Below are 27,245 nucleotides of genomic sequence, written 5' to 3'. Positions count from 1 at the left end.
CTGAGCAAAATGGGATGCAGTATTTTTGGGAAGTAGGATGCAATCACTGATTGAAATGAGATGCAGAGACTGTGGGAAAGGAGACGCTGAGTCTATGGGAAATGGGATACAGTGAGTGTTGGAAATTGAATGCAGTGTCTGTGAGATATGGGAACCAGTGACTGATGGAAATTGGATGCTGTGACTGTGGTGAAGGAGCTGCAGTGATGGAGTCAATTGGGATGCAGTGACTGAGTGAAATGTGATACAGTGACTGAGTGAAATGTGATGCAGTGACTGAGTGAAATGGGATGCAGTGACTGCGTGAAATGGGATGCAGTGACTGCGTGAAATGCGATGCAGTGACTGCGTGAAATGGGATCCAATGACTGCGTGAAATGGGACGCAGTGACTGAGTGAAATGTGATTCAGTCACTGAGTGAAATGTGATTCCGTCACTGAGTGAAATATGTTGCACTCACTGAGTGTACTGTGATTCAGTAACTGAGTGTACTGTGATGCAGTGACTGAGTGAAATGGGATGCAGTGGCTGAGTGAAATGAGATGCAGTGACTGAGTGAAATGAGATGCAGTGACTGAGTGAAATGGGATGCAGTGACTGAGGGACATGGGATGCAGTGACTGAGGGAAATGGGATGCAGTGACGGAGGGACGTGGGATGCAGTGACTGAGGGAAATGGGATGCAGTGACAGAGTGACATGAGCTGCAGTGACAGAGGGACTGGGAAGGATTTTCTGAGTTAATAGGGAATCAGTGCCCGAGCGGGCTTCGGGTGCAGTGACTGAGGGAAATGGGATACAGTGCCTGACCGAAAAGGGACGCACTGACTGGGTGAAATGGGACATGGGATGCAGTGACTGAGGGACATGGGATGCAGTGACACACGGACATGGGATGCAGTGACCTGAGGGAATTGGGATGCTGTGACTGAGGGAAATGGGATGCAGTGATTGCGTGAAATGGGTTGCAGTGACTGAGTGAAATGCGGTGCAGTCACTGAGTGCAATGGGATGCAGTTAATAAGTGCAATGGGATGCAGGGACTAGGTGAAATGGGATACAGTGACTGATGGAAATTGGATGCAAAGACTGAGGGAAATGGGATGCAGTCACTGAGGGAAATGGGATGCAGTGAGTGTGGGAAATTGAATGCATCGTCTGTGAGATACGGGAAACAGTGACTGATGGAAATGTGATGCAGTGACTGTGGTGAAGGAGATGCAGTGATTGAGTAAATGGGATGCAGTGACTGAGTGAAATGTGATGCAGTGACTGAGTGAAATGTGATGCAGTGGCTGCGTGAAATGGGATGCAGTGACTGAGTGAAATGTGATGCAGTGACTGAGTGAAATGTGATGCAGTGTCTGAGTGAAATGTGATGCAGTGACTGAATGAAATGTGATGCAGTGACTGAGTGAAATTGGATTGCCGTGACTGTGGAAAGAAGATGCAGTGACTGAGGAAATGGGACGCAGTGACAGATGGAAATGGGATGCCCTGACTGAGTGTAAAGTGAAGCATTGAGTGAAATGGGATGCAGTGGCTGCGTGAAATGCGATGCAGTGGCTGTGTGAAATGGGATGCAGTGGCTGTGTGAACTGGGATGCAGTGACTGTGTGAATAGGGATGCAGTGACTGAGGGAAAGGAGATGCAGTGTCTGTTTGAAATGGGATGCAGCGACTCAAGTGAATGGGATGCCGTGTCTGTGGGGAATAGGATGCAGTGACTCTGGGGAATGGGATGCAGTGACAGTGCGGAATGGGATGCAGTGACTGCGATAAATGGGATGCAGTGACTGATGGAAATGGGATGCAGTGAATGAGGGAAACGGGATTCAGTGACTGTGGGGAATGGGATGCAGTGACTGATGGAAATGGGTTTCAGTGACTGAGATAAATGGGATGCAGTGACTGATGGAAATGGGATGCAGTGAATGAGGGAAATGGGATTCAGTGACTGAGATGAATGGGACGCAGTGACTGATGGAAATGGGATGCAGTGACTGAGGGTAATGGGTTGCAGTCACTGAGTGAAATGGGATGCTGTGACACTGTGGAATGGGATGCAGTGACTCACTGGAATGTGACGCATTGACTGAGGGAAAGGAGATGCAGTGAATGTGGGAAATGGGATGCAGTGACTGAGGGAAATGGGATGCAGTGACCGAGTGAAATGAGATGCAGTGACTGAGCGAAATGGGATGCAGTATTTTTGGGAAGTAGGATGCAATCACTGATTGAAATGAGATGCAGAGACTGTGGGAAAGGAGACGCTGAGTCTATGGGAAATGGGATACAGTGAGTGTTGGAAATTGAATGCAGTGTCTGTGAGATATGGGAACCAGTGACTGATGGAAATTGGATGCTGTGACTGTGTTGAAGGAGCTGCAGTGATGGAGTCAATTGGGATGCAGTGACTGAGTGAAATGTGATGCAGTGACTGAGTGAAATGGGATGCAGTGACTGCGTAAAATGGGATGCAGTGACTGCGTGAAATGGGAAGGCATGACTGCGTGAAATGCGATGCAGTGACTGTGTGAAATGGGATGCAATGACTGCGTGAAATGGGACGCAGTGACTGAGTGAAATGTGATTCCGTCACTGAGTGAAATATGTTGCACTCACTGAGTGTACTGTGATTCAGTAACTGAGTGTACTGTGATGCAGTGACTGAGTGAAATGGGATGCAGTGGCTGAGTGAAATGAGATGCAGTGACTGAGTGAAATGAGATGCAGTGACTGAGTGAAATGGGATGTGGGATGCAGTGACTGAGGGACATTGGATGCAGTGACTGAGGGACATTGAATGCCGTGACTGAGGGAAATGGGATGCAGTGACAGAGTGACATGAGCTGCACTGACAGAGGGACTGGGAAGGAGTTTCTGAGTTAATAGGGAATCAGTGCCCGAGCGGGCTTGGGGTGCAGTGACTGAGGGAAATGGGATACAGTGCCTGACCGAAAAGGGACGCACTGACTGGGTGAAATGTGATGCAGTGACTGAGGGACATGGGATGCAGTGACTTAGGGACATGGGATGCAGTGATACACGGACATGGGATGCAGTGACACACGGACATGGGATGCAGTGACCGGAGGGAATTGGGATGCAGTGACTGAAGGAAATGGGATGCAGTGATTGCGTGAAATGGGTTGCAGTGACTGAGTGAAATGCGATGCAGTCACTGAGTGCACTGGCAATGGGATGCATCACTGAGTGCAATGGGATGCAGGGACGAGGTGAAATGGGATGCAGTGACTGATGGAAATTGGATACAAAGACTGAGGGAAATGGGATGCAGTCACTGAGGGAAATGGGATGCAGTGAGTGTGGGAAATTGAATGCATCGTCTGAGAGATACGGGAAACAGTGACTGATGGAAATGTGATGCAGTGACTGTGGTGAAGGAGATGCAGTGATTGAGTAAATGTGATGCAGTGACTGAGTGAAATGTGATGCAGTGACTGAGTGAAATGTGATGCAGTGGCTGCGTGAAATGTGATGCAGTGACTGAGTGAAATGTGATGCAGTGACTGTTTGAAATGTGATTCAGTCACAGTGAAATGTGATTCCGTCACTGAGTGAAATGTGATGCGCTCACTGAGTGAACTGTGATTCAGTCAGTGGGTGAACTGTGATGCAGTGACTCAGTGAACTGTGATGCTGTCACTGAGTGCAATGGGATGCAGTGACCGATGGAAATTGGATGCAGTGACAGAGTGACATGAGCTGCAGTGTCTGATGGAAATGTGATGCAGTGACTGAGGGAAATGGGATGCAGTGACTGAGGGAAATGGGATACAGTGACTGAGGGAAATTGAATTCATTGTCTGTGAGATCCGGGAAACAGTGACTGATGGAAATGTGATGCAGTGACTGTGGCGAAGGAGATGCAGTGATTGAGTAGATGGGATGCAGTGACTGAGTGAAATGTGATGCAGTGACTGAGTGAAATGTGATGCAGTGACTGAGTGAAATGTGATGCAGTGGCTGCGTGAAATGGGATGCAGTGACTGAGGGAAATGGGATGCAGTATTTGTGGGAAGAAAGATGCAATCACTGAGTGAAATGAGATGCTGAGACTGAGGGCAAGGAGATGCTGTGACTATGTGCAATGGGATGCAGCGAATGTGGGAAATTGAATGCAGCATCTGTGAGATAAGGGAAACAGTGACTGATGGAAATGGGATGCACTGACTGTGTTGAAGGAGATGCAGTGACTGAGTGGAATGGGATGCAGTGACTGGGTGGAAAGGGATGCAGTGACTGAGGGAACTGGGATGCAGTGACTGAGGGAAATGGGATGCAGTGACTGAGGGAAATGGGACGCAGTGACTGTGTGAAATGTGATTCAGTCACTGAGTGAAATGTGATTCTGTCACTGAGTGAAATGTGATGCGCTCACTGAGTGAACTGTGATTCAGTCAGTGGGTGAACTGTGATGCAGTGACTCAGTGAACTGTGATGCTGTCACTGAGTGAAATGAGATGCACTGACTGATGGAAATTGGATGCAGTGACAGAGTGACATGAGCTGCAGTGTCTGATGGAAATGTGATGCAGTGACTGAGGGAAATGTGATGCAGTGACTGAGTGAAATGTGATGCAGTGGCTGCGTGAAATGGGATGCAGTGACTGAGTGAAATGTGATGCAGTGACTGTTTGAAATGTGATGCAGTGACTGTTTGAAATGTGATGCAGTGACTGAGTGAAATGTGATGCAGTGACTGCTTGAAATTGGATGCATCACTGAGTGCAATGGGATGCAGTGACCGATGGAAATTGGATGCAGTGACAGAGTGACATGAACTGCAGTGTCTGATGGAAATGTGATGCAGTGACTGAGGGAAATGGGATGCAGTGACTGAGGGAAATGGGATGCAGTGACTGAGGGAAATGGGATGCAGTGACTGAGGGAAATGGGATGCAGTGACTGAGGGAAATTGAATTCATCATCTGTGAGATACGGGAAACAGTGACTGATGGAAATGTGATGCAGTGACTGTGGCGAAGGAGATGCAGTGATTGAGTAGATGGGATGCAGTGATTGAGTGAAATGTGATGCAGTGACTGAGTGAAATGTGATGCAGTGACTGAGTGAAATGGGAGGCACTGACCGAGTGAAATGGGATGCAGTGACTGAGGGAAATGGGATGCAGTATTTGTGGGAAGAAGGATGCAATCACTGAGTGAAATGAGATGCTGAGACTGAGGGCAAGGAGATGCTGTGACTATGTGCAATGGGATGCAGTGACTGTGGGAAATTGAATGCAGCGTCTGTGAGATAAGGGAAACAGTGACTGATGGAAATGGGATGCACTGACTGTGTTGAAGGAGATGCAGTGACTGAGTGGAATGGGATGCAGTGACTGAGGGAACTGGGATGCAGTGACTGAGGGAACTGGGATGCAGTGACTGAGGGAACTGGGATGCAGTGACTGAGGGAAATGGGATGCAGTGACTGAGGGAAATGGGACGCAGTGACTGAGGGAAATGGGACGCAGTGACTGAGTGAAATGTGATTCACTCACTGAGTGAAATGTGATTCAGTCACTGAGTGAAATGTGATTCAGTCACTGAGTGAAATGTGATGCGCTCACTGAGTGAACTGTGATTCAGTCAGTGGGTGAACTGTGATGCAGTGACTCAGTGAACTGTGATGCTGTCACTGAGTGAAATGAGATGCACTGACTGATGGAAATTGGATGCAGTGACAGAGTGACATGAGCTGCAGTGACTGAGTGACATGAGCTGCAGTGACTGAGTGAAATGCGATGCAGTGGCTGAGTGAAATGGGATGCAGTGGCTGAGTGAAATGGGATGCAGTGGCTGAGTGAAATGGGATGCAGTGACTGGTGGAAATGAGATGCAATGACTAAGGGAAAGGAAATGCAGTGTCTGGGAAATGGGATGCTGCGACTGAGGGTAATGGGATGCAGTGACTGAGGGTAATGGGATGCAGTGACTGATGGAAATGGATGCAGTGACTGAGTGAAAAGGGATGCAGTGACTGAGTGAAATGCGATGCAGTGAATGAGTGAAATGAGATGCACGGACTGATGGAAATTGGATGCAGTGACAGAGTGACGAGAGCTGCAGTGACTGAGTGAAATGAGATGCATTGTTTGATGGAAATATGATGCAGTAACTGACGGAAATGAGATGCAGTGACTGAGGGACATGCGATGCAGTGACTGAGGGACATGGGATGCAGTGACTGAGCGAAATGGGATGCACGATTTTTGGGAAGTAGGATGCAATCACTGATTGAAATGAGATACAGAGACTGTGGGAAAGGAGATGCTGTGACGATGGGAAAATGGATGCAGTGACTGAGTGAAATGGGATGCAATGACTGCGTGAAATGCGATGCAGTGGCTGCGTGAAATGGGATGCAGTGACTCAGTGAAATGTGATTCTGTCACTGAGTGAAATGTGATTCCGTCACTGAGTGAAATATGATGCACTCACTCAGTGTACTGTGATTCAGTCACTGAGTCAACTGTGATTCAGTCACTGAGTCAACTGTGATTCAGTCACTGAGTGAACTGTGATGCAGTCACTGAGTGAAATGGGATGCAGTGGCTCAGGGAAATAGGATGCAGTGACTGAGTGAAATGGGATGCAGTGACTGATGGAAATGGGATGCAGTGACTGAGTGAAATGAGATACATTGACTGAGTGAAATGGAATGCAGTAACTGAGGGAAATGGGATACAGTGAATGAGGGAAATGGGATGCTTTGACTGAGTGAAATGAGATGCAGTGACTGAGGGACATGGGATGCAGTGACTGAGGGACATGGGATGCAGTGACTGAGGGACATGGGATGCAGTGACTGAGGGAAATGGGATGCAGTGACTGATGGAAATGGGATGCAGTGACTGAGTGAAATGAGATACATTGACTGAGTGAAATGGAATGCAATAACTGAGGGAAATGGGATGCTTTGACTGAGTGAAATGAGATGCAGTGACTGAGGGACATGGGATGCAGTGACTGAGGGACATGGGATGCAGTGACTGAGGGAAATGGGATGCAGTGAGTGTGGGAAATTGAATGCATCGTCTGTGAGATACGTGAAACAGTGACTGATGGAAATGTGATGCAGTGACTGTGGTGAAGGAGATGCAGTGATTGAGTAAATGGGATGCAGTGACTGAGTGAAATGTGATGCAGTGACTGAGTGAAATGGGATGCAGTGACTGAGTGTAATGGGATGCAGTGACTGATGGAAATGGATGCAGTGACTGAGTGAAATGGGATGCAGTGACTGAGTGAAATGGGATGCAGTGACTGAGGGAAATGCGATGCAATGACTGAGTGAAATGCGATGCAGTGAATGAGTGAAATGAGATGCACGGACTGATGGAAATTGGATGCAGTGACAGAGTGACGTGAGCTGCAGTGACTGAGTGAAATGAGATGCATTGTTTGATGGAAATATGATGCAGTAACTGACGGAAATGAGATGCAGTGACTGAGGGACATGGGATGCAGTGACTGAGGGACATGGGATGCAGTGACTGAGCGAAATGGGATGCACGATTTTTGGGAAGTAGGATGCAATCACTGATTGAAATGAGATACAGAGTCTGTGGGAAAGGAGATGCTGTGACGATGGGAAAATGGATGCAGTGACTGAGTGAAATGGGATGCAATGACTGCGTGAAACGCGATGCAGTGGCTGCGTGAAATGGGATGCAGTGACTCAGTGAAATGTGATTCAGTCACTGAGTGAAATGTGATTCCGTCACTGAGTGAAATATGATGCACTCACTCAGTGTACTGTGATTCAGTCACTGAGTCAACTGTGATGCAGTCACTGAGTGAACTGTGATGCAGTCACTGAGTGAAATGGGATGCAGTGACTGATGGAAATGGGATGCAGTGACTCAGTGAAATGAGATACATTGACTGAGTGAAATGGAATGCAGTAACTGAGGGAAAAGGGATACGGTGAATGAGGGAAATGGGATGCTTTGACTGAGTGAAATGAGATGCAGTGACTGAGGGACATGGGATGCAGTGACTGAGGGACATGGGATGCAGTGACTGAGGGAAATGGGATGCAGTGACTAAGTGAAATGGGACGCAGTGACTGAGGGATGTGGGATGCAGTGAATGAGGGACGTGGGATGCAGTGACTGAGGGACATGGGATGCAGTGACTGAGCGAAATGGGATGCACGATTTTTGGGAAGTAGGATGCAATCACTGATTGAAATGAGATACAGAGTCTGTGGGAAAGGAGATGCTGTGACGATGGGAAAATGGATGCAGTGACTGAGTGAAATGGGATGCAATGACTGCGTGAAACGCGATGCAGTGGCTGCGTGAAATGGGATGCAGTGACGCAGTGAAATGTGATTCAGTCACTAAGTGAAATGTGATTCCGTCACTGAGTGAAATATGATGCACTCACTCAGTGTACTGTGATTCAGTCACTGAGTCAACTGTGATGCAGTCACTGAGTGAACTGTGATGCAGTCACTGAGTGAAATGGGATGCAGTGACTCAGTGAAATGAGATACATTGACTGAGTGAAATGGAATGCAGTAACTGAGGGAAAAGGGATACAGTGAATGAGGGAAATGGGATGCTTTGACTGAGTGAAATGAGATGCAGTGACTGAGGGACATGGGATGCAGTGACTGAGGGACATGGGATGCAGTGACTGAGGGAAATGGGATGCAGTGACTAAGTGAAATGGGACGCAGTGACTGAGGGATGTGGGATGCAGTGAATGAGGGACGTGGGATGCAGTGACTGAGGGACATGGGATGCAGTGACTGCGTGAAATGGGATGCGGTGACTGAGTGAAATGAGATGCGGTGACTGAGGGAAATGGGATGCAGTGACTGAGGGAAATGAGATGCCGAGACTGAGTGAACTGGGATGCAGTGACTGATGAAAATGGGATGCAGTGACTGATGGGAATGGGATGCAGTGTCTGAGGGAAATGGGATGCTGTGACTGAGCGTACTGTGATGCAGTGACTGAGGGTAATGGGATGCAGTATTTGTGGGAAGAAGGATGCAATCACTGAGTGAAATGAGATGCTGAGACTGAGGGCAAGGAGATGCTGTGACTATGTGCAATGGGATGCAGTGAATGTGGTAAATTGAATGCAGCGTCTGTGAGATAAGGGAAACAGTGAGTGATGGAAATGGGATGCACTGACTGTGTTGAAGGAGGTGCAGTGACTGAGTGGAATGGGATGCAGTGACTGAGGGAACTGGGATGCAGTGACTGAGGGAACTGGGATGCAGTGACTGAGGGAAATGGGACGCAGTGACTGAGTGAAATGTGATTCAGTCACTGAGTGAAATGTGATTCAGTCACTGAGTGAACTGTGATTCCGTCACTGAGTGAAATGTGATTCAGTCACTGAGTGAAATGTGATGCACTCACTGAGTGAACTGTGATTCAGTCAGTGGGTGAACTGTGATGCAGTGACTCAGTGAACTGTGATGCTGTCACTGAGTGAAATGAGATGCACTGACTGATGGAAATTGGATGCTGTGACAGAGTGACATGAGCTGCAGTGACTGAGTGACATGAGCTGCAGTGACTGAGTGAAATGCGATGCAGTGGCTGAGTGAAATGGGATGCAGTGGCTGAGTGAAATGGGATGCAGTGGGGCGTGAAATGGGATGCAGTGACTGGTGGAAATGAGATGCAATGACTAAGGGAAAGGAAATGCAGTGTCTGTGGGAAATGGGATGCTGCGACTGAGGGTAATGGGATGCAGTGACTGATGGAAATGGATGCAGTGACTGAGTGAAATGGGATGCAGTGACTGAGTGAAATGGGATGCAGTGACTGAGTGAAATGCGATGCAGTGACTGAGTGAAATGCGATGCAGTGAATGAGTGAAATGAGATGCACGGACTGATGGAAATTGGATGCAGTGACAGAGTGACGTGAACTGCAGTGACTGAGTGAAATGAGATGCATTGTTTGATGGAAATATGATGCAGTAACTGACGGAAATGAGATGCAGTGACTGAGGGACATGGGATGCAGTGACTGAGGGACATGGGATGCAGTGACTGAGCGAAATGGGATGCACGATTTTTGGGAAGTAGGATGCAATCACTGATTGAAATGAGATACAGAGTCTGTGGGAAAGGAGATGCTGTGACGATGGGAAAATGGATGCAGTGACTGAGTGAAATGGGATGCAATGACTGCGTGAAACGCGATGCAGTGGCTGCGTGAAATGGGATGCAGTGACTCAGTGAAATGTGATTCAGTCACTGAGTGAAATGTGATTCCGTCACTGAGTGAAATATGATGCACTCACTCAGTGTACTGTGATTCAGTCACTGAGTCAACTGTGATGCAGTCACTGAGTGAACTGTGATGCAGTCACTGAGTGAAATGGGATGCAGTGACTGATGGAAATGGGATGCAGTGACTCAGTGAAATGAGATACATTGACTGAGTGAAATGGAATGCAGTAACTGAGGGAAAAGGGATACGGTGAATGAGGGAAATGGGATGCTTTGACTGAGTGAAATGAGATGCAGTGACTGAGGGACATGGGATGCAGTGACTGAGGGACATGGGATGCAGTGACTGAGGGAAATGGGATGCAGTGACTAAGTGAAATGGGACGCAGTGACTGAGGGATGTGGGATGCAGTGAATGAGGGACGTGGGATGCAGTGATTGAGGGACATGGGATGCAGTGACTGCGTGAAATGGGATGCGGTGACTGAGTGAAATGAGATGCGGTGACTGAGGGAAATGGGATGCAGTGACTGAGGGAAATGAGATGCCGAGACTGAGTGAACTGGGATGCAGTGACTGATGGAAATGGTATGCAGTGACTGAGGGAATTGGAATGCAGTGACTGACGGAAATGGGATGCAGTGTCTGTTGGAAATGGGATCCTGCGACTGAAGGTAATGGGATGCAGTGACTGAGGGTAATGGGATGCAGTGACTGAGTGAGATGGGATGCAGTGACTGAGGGTAATGGGATACAGTGACTGAGTGAAAATGGATGCAGTGACTGAGGGCAATGAGATGCAGTGACTGAGGACAATGGGATGCAGTGACTGAGGGGAATCGGATGCAGTGAATGAGGACAATGGGATGCAGTGACTGAGGACAATGGGATGCAGTGACTTAGGACAATGGGATGCAGTGACTGAGGGCAATGAGATGCAGTGACTGAGTGAAATTGGATTGCCGTGACTGTGGAAAGGAGATGCAGTGACGGAGGAAATGGGACGCAGTGACAGATGGAAATGGGATGCTCTGACTGAGTGTAAAGTGAAGCATTGCGTGAAATGGGATGCAGTGGCTGTGTGAGATGGGATGCAGTGGCTGTGTGAAATGGGATGCAGTGGCTGTGTGAAATGGGATGCAGTGGCTGTGTGAACTGGGATGCAGTGACTGTGTGAATAGGGATGCAGTGACCGAGGGAAAGGAGATGCAGTGTCTGTTTGAAATGGGATGCTGCGACTCAAGTGAATGGGATGCCGTGTCTGTGGGGAATGGGATGCAGTGACTGTGGGGAATGGGATGCAGTGACTGTGCGGAATGGGATGCAGTGACTGCGATAAATGGGATGCAGTGACTGATGGAAATGGGATGCAGTGAATGAATGAAATGGGATTCAGTGACTGTGGGGAATGGGATGCAGTGACTGAGGGAAATGGGATTCAGTGACTGAGATAAATGGGATGCAGTGACTGATGGAAATGGGATGCAGTGAATGAGGGAAATGGGATTCAGTGACTGTGGGGAATGGGATGCAGTGACTGAGGGAAATGGGATTCAGTGACTGAGATGAATGGGACGCAGTGACTGATGGAAATGGGATGCAGTGACTGAGGGTAATGGGTTGCAGTCACTGAGTGAAATGGGATGCTGTGACACTGTGGAATGGGATGCAGTGACTCACTGGAATGTGACGCATTGACTGAGGGAAAGGAGATGCAGTGAATGTTGGAAATGGTATGCAGTGACTGAGGGAAATGGGATGCATTGACCGAGTGAAATGAGATGCAGTGACTGAGCGAAATGGGATGCAGTATTTTTGGGAAGTAGGATGCAATCATTGATTGAAATGAGATGCAGAGACTGTGGGAAAGGAGACGCTGAGTCTATGGGAAATGGGATACAGTGAGTGTCGGAAATTGAATGCAGTGTCTGTGAGATATGGGAACCAGTGACTGATGGAAATTGGATGCTGTGACTGTGGTGAAGGAGCTGCAGTGATGGAGTCAATTGGGATGCAGTGACTGAGTGAAATGTGGTGCAGTGACTGAGTGAAATGTGATGCAGTGACTGAGTGAAATGGGATGCAGTGACTGTGTGAAATGGGATGCAGTGACTGCGTGAAATGCGATGCAGTGACTGCGTGAAATGGGATCCAATGACTGCGTGAAATGGGACGCAGTGACTGAGTGAAATGTGATTCCGTCACTGAGTGAAATATGTTGCACTCACTGAGTGTACTGTGATTCAGTGACTGAGTGTACTGTGATGCAGTCACTGAGTGAAATGGGATGCAGTGGCTGAGTGAAATGAGATGCAGTGACTGAGTGAAATGAGATGCAGTGACTGAGTGAAATGAGATGCAGTGACTGAGTGAAATGGGATGCAGTGACTGAGTGAAATGGGATGCAGTGACTGAGGGACATGGGTGCAGTGACGGAGGGACGTGGGATGCAGTGACTGAGGGACATTGGATGCCGTTACTGAGGGAAATGGGATGCAGTGACAGAGTGACATGAGCTGCAGTGACAGAGGGACTGGAAAGGAGTTTCTGAGTTAATAGTGAATCAGTGCCCGAGCGGACTTGGGGTGCAGTGACTGAGGGAAATGGGATACAGTGCCTGACCGAAAAGGGACGCACTGACTGGGTGAAATGGGATGCAGTGACTGAGGGACATGGGATGCAGTGACTTAGGGACATGGGAAGAAGTGAGTGAGGGACATGGGATGCAGTGACACACGAACATGGGATGCAGTGACCTGAGGGAATTGGGATGCAGTGACTGAGGGAAATGGGAGGCAGTGATTGCGTGAAATGGGTTGCAGTGACTGAGTGAAATGCGATGCAGTCACTGAGTGCAATGGGATGCATCACTGAGTGCAATGGGATGCAGGGAATAGGTGACATGGGATGCAGTGACTGATGGAAATTGGATGCTAAGACTGAGGGAAATGGGATGCAGTCACTGAGGGAAATGGGATGCAGTGAGTGTGGGAAATTGAATGCCTTGTCTGTGAGATACGGGAAACAGTGACTGATGGAAATGTGATGCATTGACTGTGGTGAAGGAGATGCAGTGATTGAGTAAATGGGATGCAGTGACTGAGTGAAATGTGATGCAGTGACTGAGTGAAATGGGATGCAGTGACTGAGTGAAATGGGATGCACTGACCGAGTGAAATGGGATGCAGTGACTGAGGGAAATGCGATGCAGTATTTGTGGGAAGAAGGATGCAATCACTGAGTAAAATGAGATGCTGAGAATGAGGGCAAGGAGATGCTGTGACTGTGTGCAATGGGATGCAGTGAATGTGGGAAATTGAATGCAGCGTCTGTGAGATAAGGGAAACAGTGAGTGATGGAAATGGGATGCACTGACTGTGTTGAAGGAGATGCAGTGACTGAGTGGAATGGGATGCAGTGACTGAGGGAACTGGGATGCAGTGACTGAGGGAACTGGGATGCAGTGACTGAGGGAACTGGGATGCAGTGACTGAAGGAAATGTGATTTAGTCACTGAGTGAAATGTGATTCCGTCACTGAATGAAATGTGATGCGCTCACTGAGTGAACTGTGATTCAGTCAGTGGGTGAACTGTGATGCAGTGACTCAGTGAACTGTGATGCTGTCACTGAGTGAAATGAGATGCACTGACTGATGGAAATTGGATGCAGTGACTGAGGGAACTGGGATGCAGTGACTGAGGGAACTGGGATGCAGTGGCTGAGTGAAATGGGATGCAGTGGCTGAGTGAAATGGGATGCAGTGGCTGAGTGAAATGGGATGCTATGACTAAGGGAAAGGAAATGCAGTGTCTGTGGGAAATGGGATGCTGCGACTGAGGGTAATGGGATGCTGTGACTGATGGAAATGGATGCAGTGACTGAGTGAAATGGGATGCAGTGACTGAGTGAGGTGGGATGCAGTGACTGAGTGAGGTGGGATGCAGTGACTGAGGACAATGGGATGCAGTGACTGAGAGAAATGGGATGCCGTGACTGGGAAATGGGATGCAGTGATTGATGGAAATGGTACGCAGTGACGAAGTGAAATGGGACGCAGTGACTGATGGAAAGGAGATGCAGTGACTCTGTGAAATGGGATGCAGTGACTCTGTGAAATGGGATGCAGTGACTGAGTGAAATGGGATGCAGTGACTGTGGAAAGGAGATGTAGTGACCCGTGAAATGCGATGCAGTGACTGAGGAAATGGGATGCAGTGACTGAGGGAAATGGGATGCAGTGACTGAGGGAAATGAGATGCCGAGACTGAGTGAACTGGGATGCAGTGACTGATGGAAATGGTATGCAATGACTGAGGGAAATGGGAGGCAGTGACTGACGGAAATGGAATGCAGTGCCTGTTGGAAATGGGATCCTGCGACTGAAGGTCATGAGATACCGTGACTGAGGGCAATGGGATGCAGTGACTGAGTGAAATGGGATGCAGTGACTGGGAAATGGGACGCAGTGACTATGGGAAATGGGACGCAGTGACTGAGTGAAATGGGACGCAGTGACTGATGGAAAGGAGATGCAGTGACTGATGGAAATGGGATGCAGTGTCTGACGGAAATTGAATGCCGCATCAGTGAGAAACGGGATGCAGTGACTGAGAGAAATGGGATCCAGCGACTGAGGGAAATGGAATGCCGTGACTGAGGGAAATGGGATGCAGTGACTGAGTGAAATGGGATGCAGTGACTGATGGAAATGAAACGCCGTGACTTGGGGAAAGGAGATGCAGTGACTGTGGGAAATGGGATGCAGTGACTTACGGAAATGGGATGCAATGACTGAAGGAAATGGGATGAAGTGACTGAGTGAGATGGGATGCAGTGTCTGAGTGAAATGCGATGCAGTGTCTGAGTGAAAGGGGATGCAGTTAATGAGTGAAATGAGATGCAGTGACTGATGGAAATTGGATGCACTGACAGAGTGACATGCGCTGCAGTGCCAGATGGAAATGTGATGCAGTTACTGTGGGACATGGGATGCAGTGACTGAGGTACTGGGAAGGAGTGACTGAGTTAATAGGGATGCAGTGCCCGAGGGGGCTTGGGTTGCAGTGACTGAGTGAAATGGGATGCAGTGACTGATGGAAATGGGATGCAGTGACTGAGTGAAAAGAGAAACATTGACTGAGTGAAATGGTATGAAGTGACTGAGGGCAATGGGATGCAATGACTGACGGAAATGGGATGCAGTGTCTGTGTGAAATGGGATCCTGCGACTGAGGTTCATGGGATGCAGTGACTGAGTGAAATGGGATGCAGTGACTGAGTGAAATGGGATGCAGTGACTGCGTGAAGTGGGATGCAGTGACTTAGTGAAGTGGGATGCAGTGACTGAGTGAAGTGGGATGCAGTGACTGAGGGTAATAGGATGCAGTGACTGAGGACAATGGGATGCAGTGACTGGGAAATGGGATGCAGTGATTGATGGAAATGGGACGCAGTGACTAAGTGAAATGGGACGCAGTGACTGATGGAAAGGAGATGCAGTGACTGAGTGAACTGGGATGCAGTGACTGTGTGAAATGGGATGCAGTGACTGAGTGAAATGGGATTGCCGTGACTGTGGAAAGGAGATGCAGTGACTGAGGAAATGGGATGCAGTGGCTGAGGGAAATGGGATGCAGTGACTGAAGGAAATGGGATGCAGTGACTGAGGGAAAGGAGATGCCGAGACTGAGTGAACTGGGATGCAGTGACTGATGGAAATGGTATGCAGTGACTGAGGGAAATGGAATGCAGTGACTGACGGAAATGGGATGCAGTGTCTGTTGGAAATGGGATCCTGCGACTGAAGGTAATGGGATGCAGTGACTGAGGGTCATGGGATGCAGTGACTGAGGGTAATGGGATGCAGTGACTGAGGGTAATGGGATGCAGAGACTGAGTGAAATTGGATTGCCGTGACTGTGGAAAGGAGATGCAGTGACTGAGGAAATGGGACGCACTGAAAAATGGAAATGGGATGCCCTGACTGAGTGTAAAGTGAAGCATTGAGTGAAATGGGATGCAGTGGCTGTGTGAAATGGGATGCAGTGGCTGTGTGAACTGGGATGCAGTGGCTGTGTGAACTGGGATGCAGTGGCTGTGTGAAATGGGATGCAGTGGCTGTGTGAAATGGGATGCAGTGGCTGTGTGAACTGGGATGCAGTGACTGTGTGAATAGGGATGCAGTGACCGAGGGAAAGGAGATGCAGTGTCTGTTTGAAATGGGATGCTGCGACTCAAGTGAATGGGATGCAGTGACTGTGGGGAATGGGATGCAGTGACTGTGCGGAATGGGATGCAGTGACTGCGATAAATGGGATGCAGTGACTGATGGAAATGGGATGCAGTGAATGAGGGAAATGGGATTCAGTGACTGTGGGGAATGGGATGCAGTGACTGATGGCAATGGGATGCAGTGACTGAGATGAATGGGATGCAGTGACTGATGGAAATGGGATGCAGTGAATGAGGGAAATGGGATTCAGTGACTGAGATGAATGGGACGCAGTGACTGATGGAAATGGGATGCAGTGACTGAGGGTAATGGGTTGCAGTCACTGAGTGACATGGGATGCTGTGACACTGTGGAATGGGATGCAGTGACTCACTGGAATGTGACGCATTGACTGAGGGAAAGGAGATGCAGTGAATGTGGGAAATGGGATGCAGTGACTGAGGGAAATGGGATGCAGTGCCCGAGTGAAATGAGATGAAGTGACTGAGCGAAATGGGATGCAGTATTTTTGGGAAGTAGGATGCAATCACTGATTGAAATGAGATGCAGAGGCTGTGGGAAAGGAGACGCTGAGTCTATGGGAAATGGGATACAGTGAGTGTAGGAAATTGAATGCAGTGTCTGTGAGATATGGGAACCAGTGACTGATGGAAATGGGATGCTGTGACTGTGGTGAAGGAGCTGCAGTGATGGAGTCAATTGGGATGCAGTGACTGAGTGAAATGTGATGCAGTGACTGAGTGAAATGTGATGCAGTGACTGAGTGAAATGGGATGCAGTGACTGAGTGAAATGGGGTGCAGTGACTGCGTGAAATGGGGTGCAGTGACTGCGTGAAATGGGATGCAGTGACTGCGTGAAATGCGATGCAGTGACTGCGTGAAATGGGATCCAATGACTGCGTGAAATGGGACGCAGTGACTGAGTGAAATGTGATTCAGTCACTGAGTGAAATGTGATTCCGTCACTGAGTGAAATATGTTGCACTCACTGAGTGTACTGTGATTCAGTAACTGAGTGTACTGTGATGCAGTGGCTGAGTGAAATGGGATGCAGTGGCTGATTGAAATGCGATGCAGTGACTGAGTGAAATGAGATGCAGTGACTGAGTGAAATGAGATGCAGTGACTGAGTGAAATGAGATGCAGTGACTGAGTGAAATGAGATGCAGTGACTGAGTGAAATGGGATGCAGTGACTGAGGGACATGGGATGCAGTGACGGAGGGACCTGGGATGCAGTGACTGAGGGACATTGGATGCCGTGACTGAGGGAAATAGGATGCAGTGACAGAGTGACATGAGCTGCAGTGACAGAGGGACTGGGAAGGAGTTTCTGAGTTAATAGGGAATCAGTGCCCGAGCGGGCTTGGGGTGCAGTGACTGAGGGAAATGGGATACAGTGCCTGACCGAAAAGGGACGCACTGACTGGGTGAAATGGGATGCAGTGACACACGGACATGGGATGCAGTGACCTGAGGGAATTGGGATGCAGTGACTGATTGAAATGGGATGCAGTGAGTGTGGGAAATTGAATGCATCGTCTGTGAGATACGGGAAACAGTGACTGATGGAAATGTGATGCAGTGACTGTGGTGAAGGAGATGCAGTGATTGAGTAAATGTGATGCAGTGACTGAGTGAAATGTGATGCAGTGACTGAGTGAAATGTGATGCAGTGGCTGCGTGAAATGGGATGCAGTGACTGAGTGAAATGTGATGCAGTGACTGAGTGAAATGTGATGCAGTGACTGAGTGAAATGTGATACAGTGACTGCTTGAAATTGGATGCATCACTGAGTGCAATGGGATGCAGTGACCGATGGAAATTGGATGCAGTGACAGAGTGACATGAGCTGCAGTGTCTGATGGAAATGTGATGCAGTGACTGAGGGAAATGGGATGCAGTGACTGAGGGAAATGGGATGCAGTGACTGAGGGAAATTGAATTCATCGTCTGTGAGATACGGGAAACAGTGACTGATGGAAATGTGATGCAGTGACTGTGGTGAAGGAGATGCAGTGATTGAGTAAATGGGATGCAGTGACTGAGTGAAATGTGATGCAGTGACTGAGTGAAATGGGATGCACTGACCGAGTGAAATGGGATGCAGTGACTGAGGGAAATGCGATGCAGTATTTGTGGGAAGAAGGATGCAATCACTGAGTGAAATGAGATGTTGAGACTGAGGGCAAGGAGATGCTGTGACTGTGTGCAATGGGATGCAGTGAATGTGGGAAATTGATTGCAGCGTCTGTGAGATAAGGGAAACAGTGACTGATGGAAATGGGATGCACTGACTGTCGTGAAGGAGATGCAGTGACTGAGGGAACTGGGATGCAGTGACTGAGGGAAATGGGATGCAGTGACTGAGGGAAATGGGACGCAGTGACTGAATGAAATGTGATTCACTCACTGAGTGAAATGTGATTCCGTCACTGAGTGAAATGTGATGCACTCACTGAGTGAACTGTGATTCAATCAGTGGGTGAACTGTGATGCAGTGACTCAGTGAACTGTGATGCTGTCACTGAGTGAAATGAGATGCACTGACTGATGGAAATTGGATGCAGTGACTGAGTGACATGAGCTGCAGTGACTGAGTGACATGAGCTGAAGTGACTGAGTGACATGAGCTGCAGTGACTGAGTGAAATGCGATGCAGTGGCTGAGTGAAATGGGATGCAGTGGCTGAGTGAAATGGGATGCAGTGGGGCGTGAAATGGGATGCAGTGACTGGTGGAAATGAGATGCAATGACTAAGGGAAAGGAAATGCAGTGTCTGTGGGAAATGGGATGCTGCGACTGAGAGTAATGGGATGCAGTGACTGAGGGTAATGGGATGCAGTGACTGTGCGGAATGGGATGCAGTGACTGCGATAAATGGGATGCAGTGACTGATGGAAATGGGATGCAGTGAATGAGGGAAATGGGATTCAGTGACTGTGGGGAATGGGATGCAGTGACTGATGGCAATGGGATGCAGTGACTGAGATAAATGGGATGCAGTGACTGATGGAAATGGGATGCAGTGAATGAGGGAAATGGGATTCAGTGACTGAGATGAATGGGACGCAGTGACTGATGGAAATGGGATGCAGTGACTGAGGGTAATGGGTTGCAGTCACTGAGTGAAATGGGATGCTGTGACACTGTGGAATGGGATGCAGTGACTCACTGGAATGTGACGCATTGACTGAGGGAAAGGAGATGCAGTGAATGTGGGAAATGGGATGCAGTGACTAAGGGAAATGGGATGCAGTGACCGAGTGAAATGAGATGCAGTGACTGAGCGAAATGGGATGCAGTATTTTTGGGAAGTAGGATGCAATCACTGATTGAAATGAGATGCAGAGACTGTGGGAAAGGAGACGCTGAGTCTATGGGAAATGGGATACAGTGAGTGTAGGAAATTGAATGCAGTGTCTGTGAGATATGGGAACCAGTGACTGATGGAAATGGGATGCTGTGACTGTGGTGAAGGAGCAGCAGTGATGGAGTCAATTGGGATGCAGTGACTGAGTGAAATGTGATGCAGTGACTGAGTGAAATGTGATGCAGTGACTGAGTGAAATGGGGTGCAGTGACTGCGTGAAATGGGGTGCAGTGACTGCGTGAAATGGGGTGCAGTGACTGCGTGAAATGGGATGCAATGACTGCGTGAAATGGGATGCAGTGACTGCGTGAAATGCGATGCAGTGACTGCGTGAAATGGGATCCAATGACTGCGTGAAATGGGATGCAGTGACTGAGTGAAATGTGATTCAGTCACTGAGTGAAATATGATTCCGTCACTGAGTGAAATATGTTGCACTCACTAAGTGTACTGTGATTCAGTAACTGAGTGTACTGTGATGCAGTGACTGAGTGAAATGGGATGCAGTGGCTGAGTGAAATGAGATGCAGTGACTGAGTGAAATGAGATGCAGTGACTGAGTGAAATGGGATGCAGTGACTGAGGGACATGGGATGCAGTGACGGAGGGACCTGGGATGCAGTGACTGAGGGACATTGGATGCCGTGACTGAGGGAAATGGGATGCAGTGACAGAGTGACATGAGCTGCAGTGACAGAGGGACTGGGAAGGAGTTTCTGAGTTAATAGGGAATCAGTGCCCGAGCGGGCTTGGGGTGCAGTGACTGAGGGAAATGGGATACAGTGCCTGACCGAAAAGGGACGCACTGACTGGGTGAAATGGGATGCAGTGACACACGGACATGGGATGCAGTGACCTGAGGGAATTGGGATGCAGTGACTGATTGAAATGGGATGCAGTGAGTGTGGGAAATTGAATGCATCGTCTGTGAGATACGGGAAACAGTGACTGATGGAAATGTGATGCAGTGACTGTGGTGAAGGAGATGCAGTGATTGAGTAAATGGGATGCAGTGACTGAGTGAAATGTGATGCAGTGACTGAGTGAAATGTGATGCAGTGGCTGCGTGAAATGGGATGCAGTGACTGAGGGAAATGTGATGCAGTATTTGTGGGAAGAAGGATGCAATCACTGAGTGAAATGAGATGTTGAGACTGAGGGCAAGGAGATGCTGTGACTATGTGCAATGGGATGCAGTGAATGTGGGAAATTGAATGCAGCGTCTGTGAGATAAGGGAAACAGTGACTGATGGAAATGGGATGCACTGACTGTCGTGAAGGAGATGCAGTGACTGAGGGAACTGGGATGCAGTGACTGAGGGAAATGGGATGCAGTGACTGAGGGAAATGGGACGCAGTGACTGAATGAAATGTGATTCACTCACTGAGTGAAATGTGATTCAGTCACTGAGTGAAATGTGATGCACTCACTGAGTGAACTGTGATTCAATCAGTGGGTGAACTGTGATGCAGTGACTCAGTGAACTGTGATGCTGTCACTGAGTGAAATGAGATGCACTGACTGATGGAAATTGGATGCAGTGACTGAGTGACATGAGCTGCAGTGACTGAGTGACATGAGCTGCAGTGACTGAGTGACATGAGCTGCAGTGACTGAGTGAAATGCGATGCAGTGTCTGAGTGAAATGGGATGCAGTGGCTGAGTGAAATGGGATGCAGTGGGGCGTGAAATGGGATGCAGTGACTGGTGGAAATGAGTTGCAATGACTAAGGGAAAGGAAATGCAGTGTCTGTGGGAAATGGGATGCTGCGACTGAGAGAAATGTGATGCAGTGACTGAGTGAAATGTGATGCAGTGACTGAGTGAAATGTGATGCAGTGACTGAGTGAAATGTGATGCAGTGACTGAGTGAAATGTGATACAGTGACTGCTTGAAATTGGATGCATCACTGAGTGCAATGGGATGCAGTGACCGATGGAAATTGGATGCAGTGACAGAGTGACATGAGCTGCAGTGTCTGATGGAAGTGTGATGCAGTGACTGAGGGAAATGGGATGCAGCGACTGAGGGAAATGGGATGCAGTGACTGAGGGAAATTGAATTCATCGTCTGTGAGATACGGGAAACAGTGACTGATGGAAATGTGATGCAGTGACTGTGGTGAAGGAGATGCAGTGATTGAGTAAATGGGATGCAGTGACTGAGTGAAATGTGATGCAGTGACTGAGTGAAATGGGATGCAGTGACTGAGTGAAATGGGATGCACTGACCGAGTGAAATGGGATGCAGTGACTGAGGGAAATGCGATGCAGTATTTCTGGGAAGAAGGATGCAATCACTGAGTGAAATGAGATGTTGAGACTGAGGGCAAGGAGATGCTGTGACTATGTGCAATGGGATGCAGTGAATGTGGGAAATTGAATGCAGCGTCTGTGAGATAAGGGAAACAGTGACTGATGGAAATGGGATGCACTGACTGTCGTGAAGGAGATGCAGTGACTGAGGGAACTGGGATGCAGTGACTGAGGGAAATGGGATGCAGTGACTGAGGGAAATGGGACGCAGTGACTGAATGAAATGTGATTCACTCACTGAGTGAAATGTGATTCCGTCACTGAGTGAAATGTGATGCACTCACTGAGTGAACTGTGATTCAATCAGTGGGTGAACTGTGATGCAGTGACTCAGTGAAATGTGATGCTGTCACTGAGTGAAATGAGATGCACTGACTGATGGAAATTGGATGCAGTGACTGAGTGACATGAGCTGCAGTGACTGAGTGACATGAGCTGCAGTGACTGAGTGAAATGCGATGCAGTGGCTGAGTGAAATGGGATGCAGTGGCTGAGTGAAATGGGATGCAGTGGGGCGTGAAATGGGATGCAGTGACTGGTGGAAATGAGATGCAATGACTAAGGGAAAGGAAATGCAGTGTCTGTGGGAAATGGGATGCTGCGACTGAGAGTAATGGGATGCAGTGACTGAGGGTAATGGGATGCAGTGACTGATGGAAATGGATGCAGTGACTGAGTGAAATGGGATGCAGAGACTGAGGGAAAGGAGATGCTGTGACGATGGGAAATGGGATGCAGTGAGTGTGGGAAATTGAATGCAGCGTCTGTGCGATACGGGAAACAGTGACTGATGGAATTTGGACACAGTGACTGTGGTGAAGGAGATGCAGTGATTGAGTGAAATGGGATGCAGTGACTGAGTAAAACACAATGCAGTGACTGAGTAAAATACGATGCAGTGACTGAGTGAAATGTGATGCAGTGACTGAGTGAAATGTGATGCAGTGACTGAGTGAAATGTGATGCAGTGACTGAGTGAAATGGGATGCAGTGACTGTGGTGAAGGAGATGCAGTGACTGAGGGAAATGGGATGCAGTGACTGAGGGAAAAGGGATGCAGTGACAGAGTGACATGAGCTGCAGTATCTGATGGAAATGTGATGCAGTACCTGAGGGAAATGGGATGCAGTGACTGAGGTACTGGGAAGGAGTGACTGAGTTCATGGGGATGCAGTGCCCGAGCGGACTTGGGGTGCAGTGAGTGAGGGAAATGGGATGCAGTGAATGAGGGACATGGGATGCAGTGACGGAGGGACCTGGGATGCAGTGACTGAGGGACATTGGATGCCGTGACTGAGGGAAATGGGATGCAGTGACTGAGGGACATGAGATGCAGTGACTGAGTGAAATGGGATGCAGTGACTGAGGGACATGGGATGCAGTGACTGAGGGACATGGGATGCAGTGACGGAGGGACCTGGGATGCAGTGACGGAGGGACATTGGATGCCGTGACTGAGTGAAATGCGATGCAGTGGCTGAGTGAAATGGGATGCAGTGGCTGAGTGAAATGGGATGCAGTGGCTGAGTGAAATGGGATGCAGTGACTGGTGGAAATGAGATGCAATGACTAAGGGAAAGGAAATGCAGTGTCTGTGGGAAATGGGATGCTGCGACTGAGGGTAATGGGATGCTGCGATTGAGGGTAATAGGATGCAGTGACTGATGGAAATGGGATGCACTGACTGTGTTGAAGGAGATGCAGTGACTGAGTGGAATGGGATGCAGTGACTGAGTGGAATGGGATGCAGTGACTGAGTGACATGAGCTGCAGTGACTGAGTGACATGAGCTGCAGTGACTGAGTGAAATGCGATGCAGTGGCTGAGTGAAATGGCATGCAGTGGCTGAGTGAAATGGGATGCAGTGACTGAGTGAAATGCGATGCAGTGAATGAGTGAAATGAGATGCACGGACTGATGGAAATTGGATGAAGTGACAGAGTGACGTGAGCTGCAGTGACTGAGTGAAATGAGATGCATTGTTTGATGGAAATATGATGCAGTAACTGACGGAAATGAGATGCAGTGACTGAGGGAAATGGGATGCAGTGACTGAGGGACATGGGATGCAGTGACTGAGGGACATGGGATGCAGTGACTGAGCGAAATGGGATGCACGATTTTTGGGAAGTAGGATGCAATCACTGATTGAAATGAGATACAGAGACTGTGGGAAAGGAGATGCTGTGACGATGGGAAAATGGATGCAGTGACTGAGTGAAATGGGATGCAATGACTGCGTGAAATGCGATGCAGTGGCTGCGTGAAATGGGATGCAGTGACTCAGTGAAATGTGATTCAATCACTGAGTGAAATGTGATTCCGTCACTGAGTGAAATATGATGCACTCACTCAGTGTACTGTGATTCAGTCACTGAGTCAACTGTGATTCAGTCACTGAGTGAACTGTGATGCAGTCACTGAGTGAAATGGGATGCAGTGGCTCAGGGAAATAGGATGCAGTGACTGAGTGAAATGGGATGCAGTGACTGATGGAAATGGGATGCAGTGACTGAGTGAAATGAGATACATTGACTGAGTGAAATGGAATGCAGTAACTGAGGGAAATGGGATACAGTGAATGAGGGAAATGGGATGCTTTGACTGAGTGAAATGAGATGCAGTGACTGAGGGACATGGGATGCAGTGACTGAGGGAAATGGGATGCAGTGACTGAGGGAAATGGGATGCAGTGACTAAGTGAAATGGGATGCAGTGACTGAGGGACATGGGATGCAGTGACTGTGTGAAATGGGATGCGGTGACTGAGTGAAATGAGATGCGGTGACTGAGGGAAATGGGATGCAGTGACTGAGGGACATGGGATGCAGTGACTGAGGGACATGGGATGCAGTGACTGAGTGAAATGGGATGCAGTGACTGCGTGAAATGGGATGCAGTGACTGCGTGAAAAGGGATTCAGTGACTGCGTGAAATGCGATACAGTGACTGCGTGAAATGGGATCCAATGACTGCGTGAAATGGGACGCAGTGACTGAGTGAAATGTGATTCAGTCACTGAGTGAAATGTGATTCCGTCACTGAGTGAAATATGTTGCACTCAATGAGTGTACTGTGATTCAGTAACTGAGTGTACTGTGATGCAGTGACTGAGTGAAATGTGATGCAGTGGCTGAGTGAAATGAGATGCAGTGACTGAGTGAAATGAGATGCAGTGACTGAGTGAAATGGGATGCAGTGACTGAGGGACATGGGATGCAGTGACTGAGGGAAATGGGATGCAGTGACGGAGGGACGTGGGATGCAGTGACTGAGGGAAATGGGATGCAGTGACAGAGTGACATGAGCTGCAGTGACAGAGGGACTGGGAAGGAGTTTCTGAGTTAATAGGGAATCAGTGCCCGAGCGGGCTTCGGGTGCAGTGACTGAGGGAAATGGGATACAGTGCCTGACCGAAAAGGGACGCACTGACTGGGTGAAATGGGACATGGGATGCAGTGACTGAGGGACATGGGATGCAGTGACCTGAGGGAATTGGGATGCTGTGACTGAGGGAAATGGGATGCAGTGATTGCGTGAAATGGGTTGCAGTGACTGAGTGAAATGCGGTGCAGTCACTGAGTGCAATGGGATGCAGTTAATGAGTGCAATGGGATGCAGGGACTAGGTGAAATGGGATACAGTGACTGATGGAAATTGGATGCAAAGACTGAGGGAAATGGGATGCAGTCACTGAGGGAAATGGGATGCAGTGAGTGTGGGAAATTGAATGCATCGTCTGTGAGATACGGGAAACAGTGACTGATGGAAATGTGATGCAGTGACTGTGGTGAAGGAGATGCAGTGATTGAGTAAATGGGATGCAGTGACTGAGTGAAATGTGATGCAGTGACTGAGTGAAATGTGATGCAGTGACTGAGTGAAATGTGATGCAGTGGCTGCGTGAAATGGGATGCAGTGACTGAGTGAAATGTGATGCAGTGACTGAGTGATATGTGATGCAGTGACTGAGTGAAATGTGATGCAGTGACTGAGTGAAATGTGATACAGTGACTGAGTGAAATGTGATGCAGTGACTGCTTGAAATTGGATGCATCACTGAGTGCAATGGGATGCAGTGACCGATGGAAATTGGATGCAGTGACAGAGTGACATGAGCGGCAGTGTCTGATGGAAATGTGATGCAGTGACTGGGGGAAATTGAATTCATCGTCTGTGAGATACGGGAAACAGTGACTGATGGAAATGTGATGCAGTGACTGTGGTGAAGGATATGCAGTGATTGAGTAAATGTGATGCAGTGACTGAGTGAAATGTGATGCAGTGACTGAGTGAAATGGGATGCAGTGACTGAGTGAAATGGGATGCAGTGACTGAGTGAAATGGGATGCAGTCTCTGAGTGAAATGGGATGCAGTGTCAGAGTGAAATGTGTTGCAGTCACTGAGTGAAATGTGTTGCAGTCACTGAGTGAAATGGGACGCATCACTGAGTGAAATGGGACGCAGTGACTGAGGGAAATGGGATGCAGTCACTGAGTGAAATGACATGCAGTGACTAAGTGAAATGGGATGCAGTGACTGAGTGAAATGGGATGCAGTGACTGAGGGACATGGGATGCAGTGACAGAGGTACTGGGAAGGAGTGACTGAGTTAATAGGGAATCAGTGCCTGACCGGGTTTGGGGTGCAGTGACTGAGGGAAATGGGATACAGTGCCTGACCGAAAAGGGACGCACTGACTGAGTGAAATGGGATGCAGTGACTGAGGGACATGGGATGCAGTGACTGAGGGACATGGGATGCAGTGACTGAGGGACATGGGATGCAGTGACACACGGACATGCGATGCACTGACACACGGACATGGGATGCAGTGACTGAGGGAATTGGGATGCAATGACTGAGGGAAATGGGATGCAGTGATTGCGTGAAATGGGTTGCAGTGACTGAGTGAAATGCGGTGCAGTCACTGAGTGCAATGGGATGCATCACTGAGTGCAATGGGATTCAGGGACTAGGTGAAATGGGATGCAGTGACTGATGGAAATTGGATGCAAAGACTGAGGGAAATGGGATGCAGTCACTGAGGGAAATGGGATGCAGTGAGTGTGGTGAAGGAGAT

The sequence above is a fragment of the Stegostoma tigrinum genome, chromosome 27 (genome assembly GCF_030684315.1).
Source record: "Stegostoma tigrinum isolate sSteTig4 chromosome 27, sSteTig4.hap1, whole genome shotgun sequence".
Lineage (NCBI taxonomy): Eukaryota > Metazoa > Chordata > Chondrichthyes > Orectolobiformes > Stegostomatidae > Stegostoma > Stegostoma tigrinum.
This window is presented reverse-complemented; position numbering follows the sequence as displayed.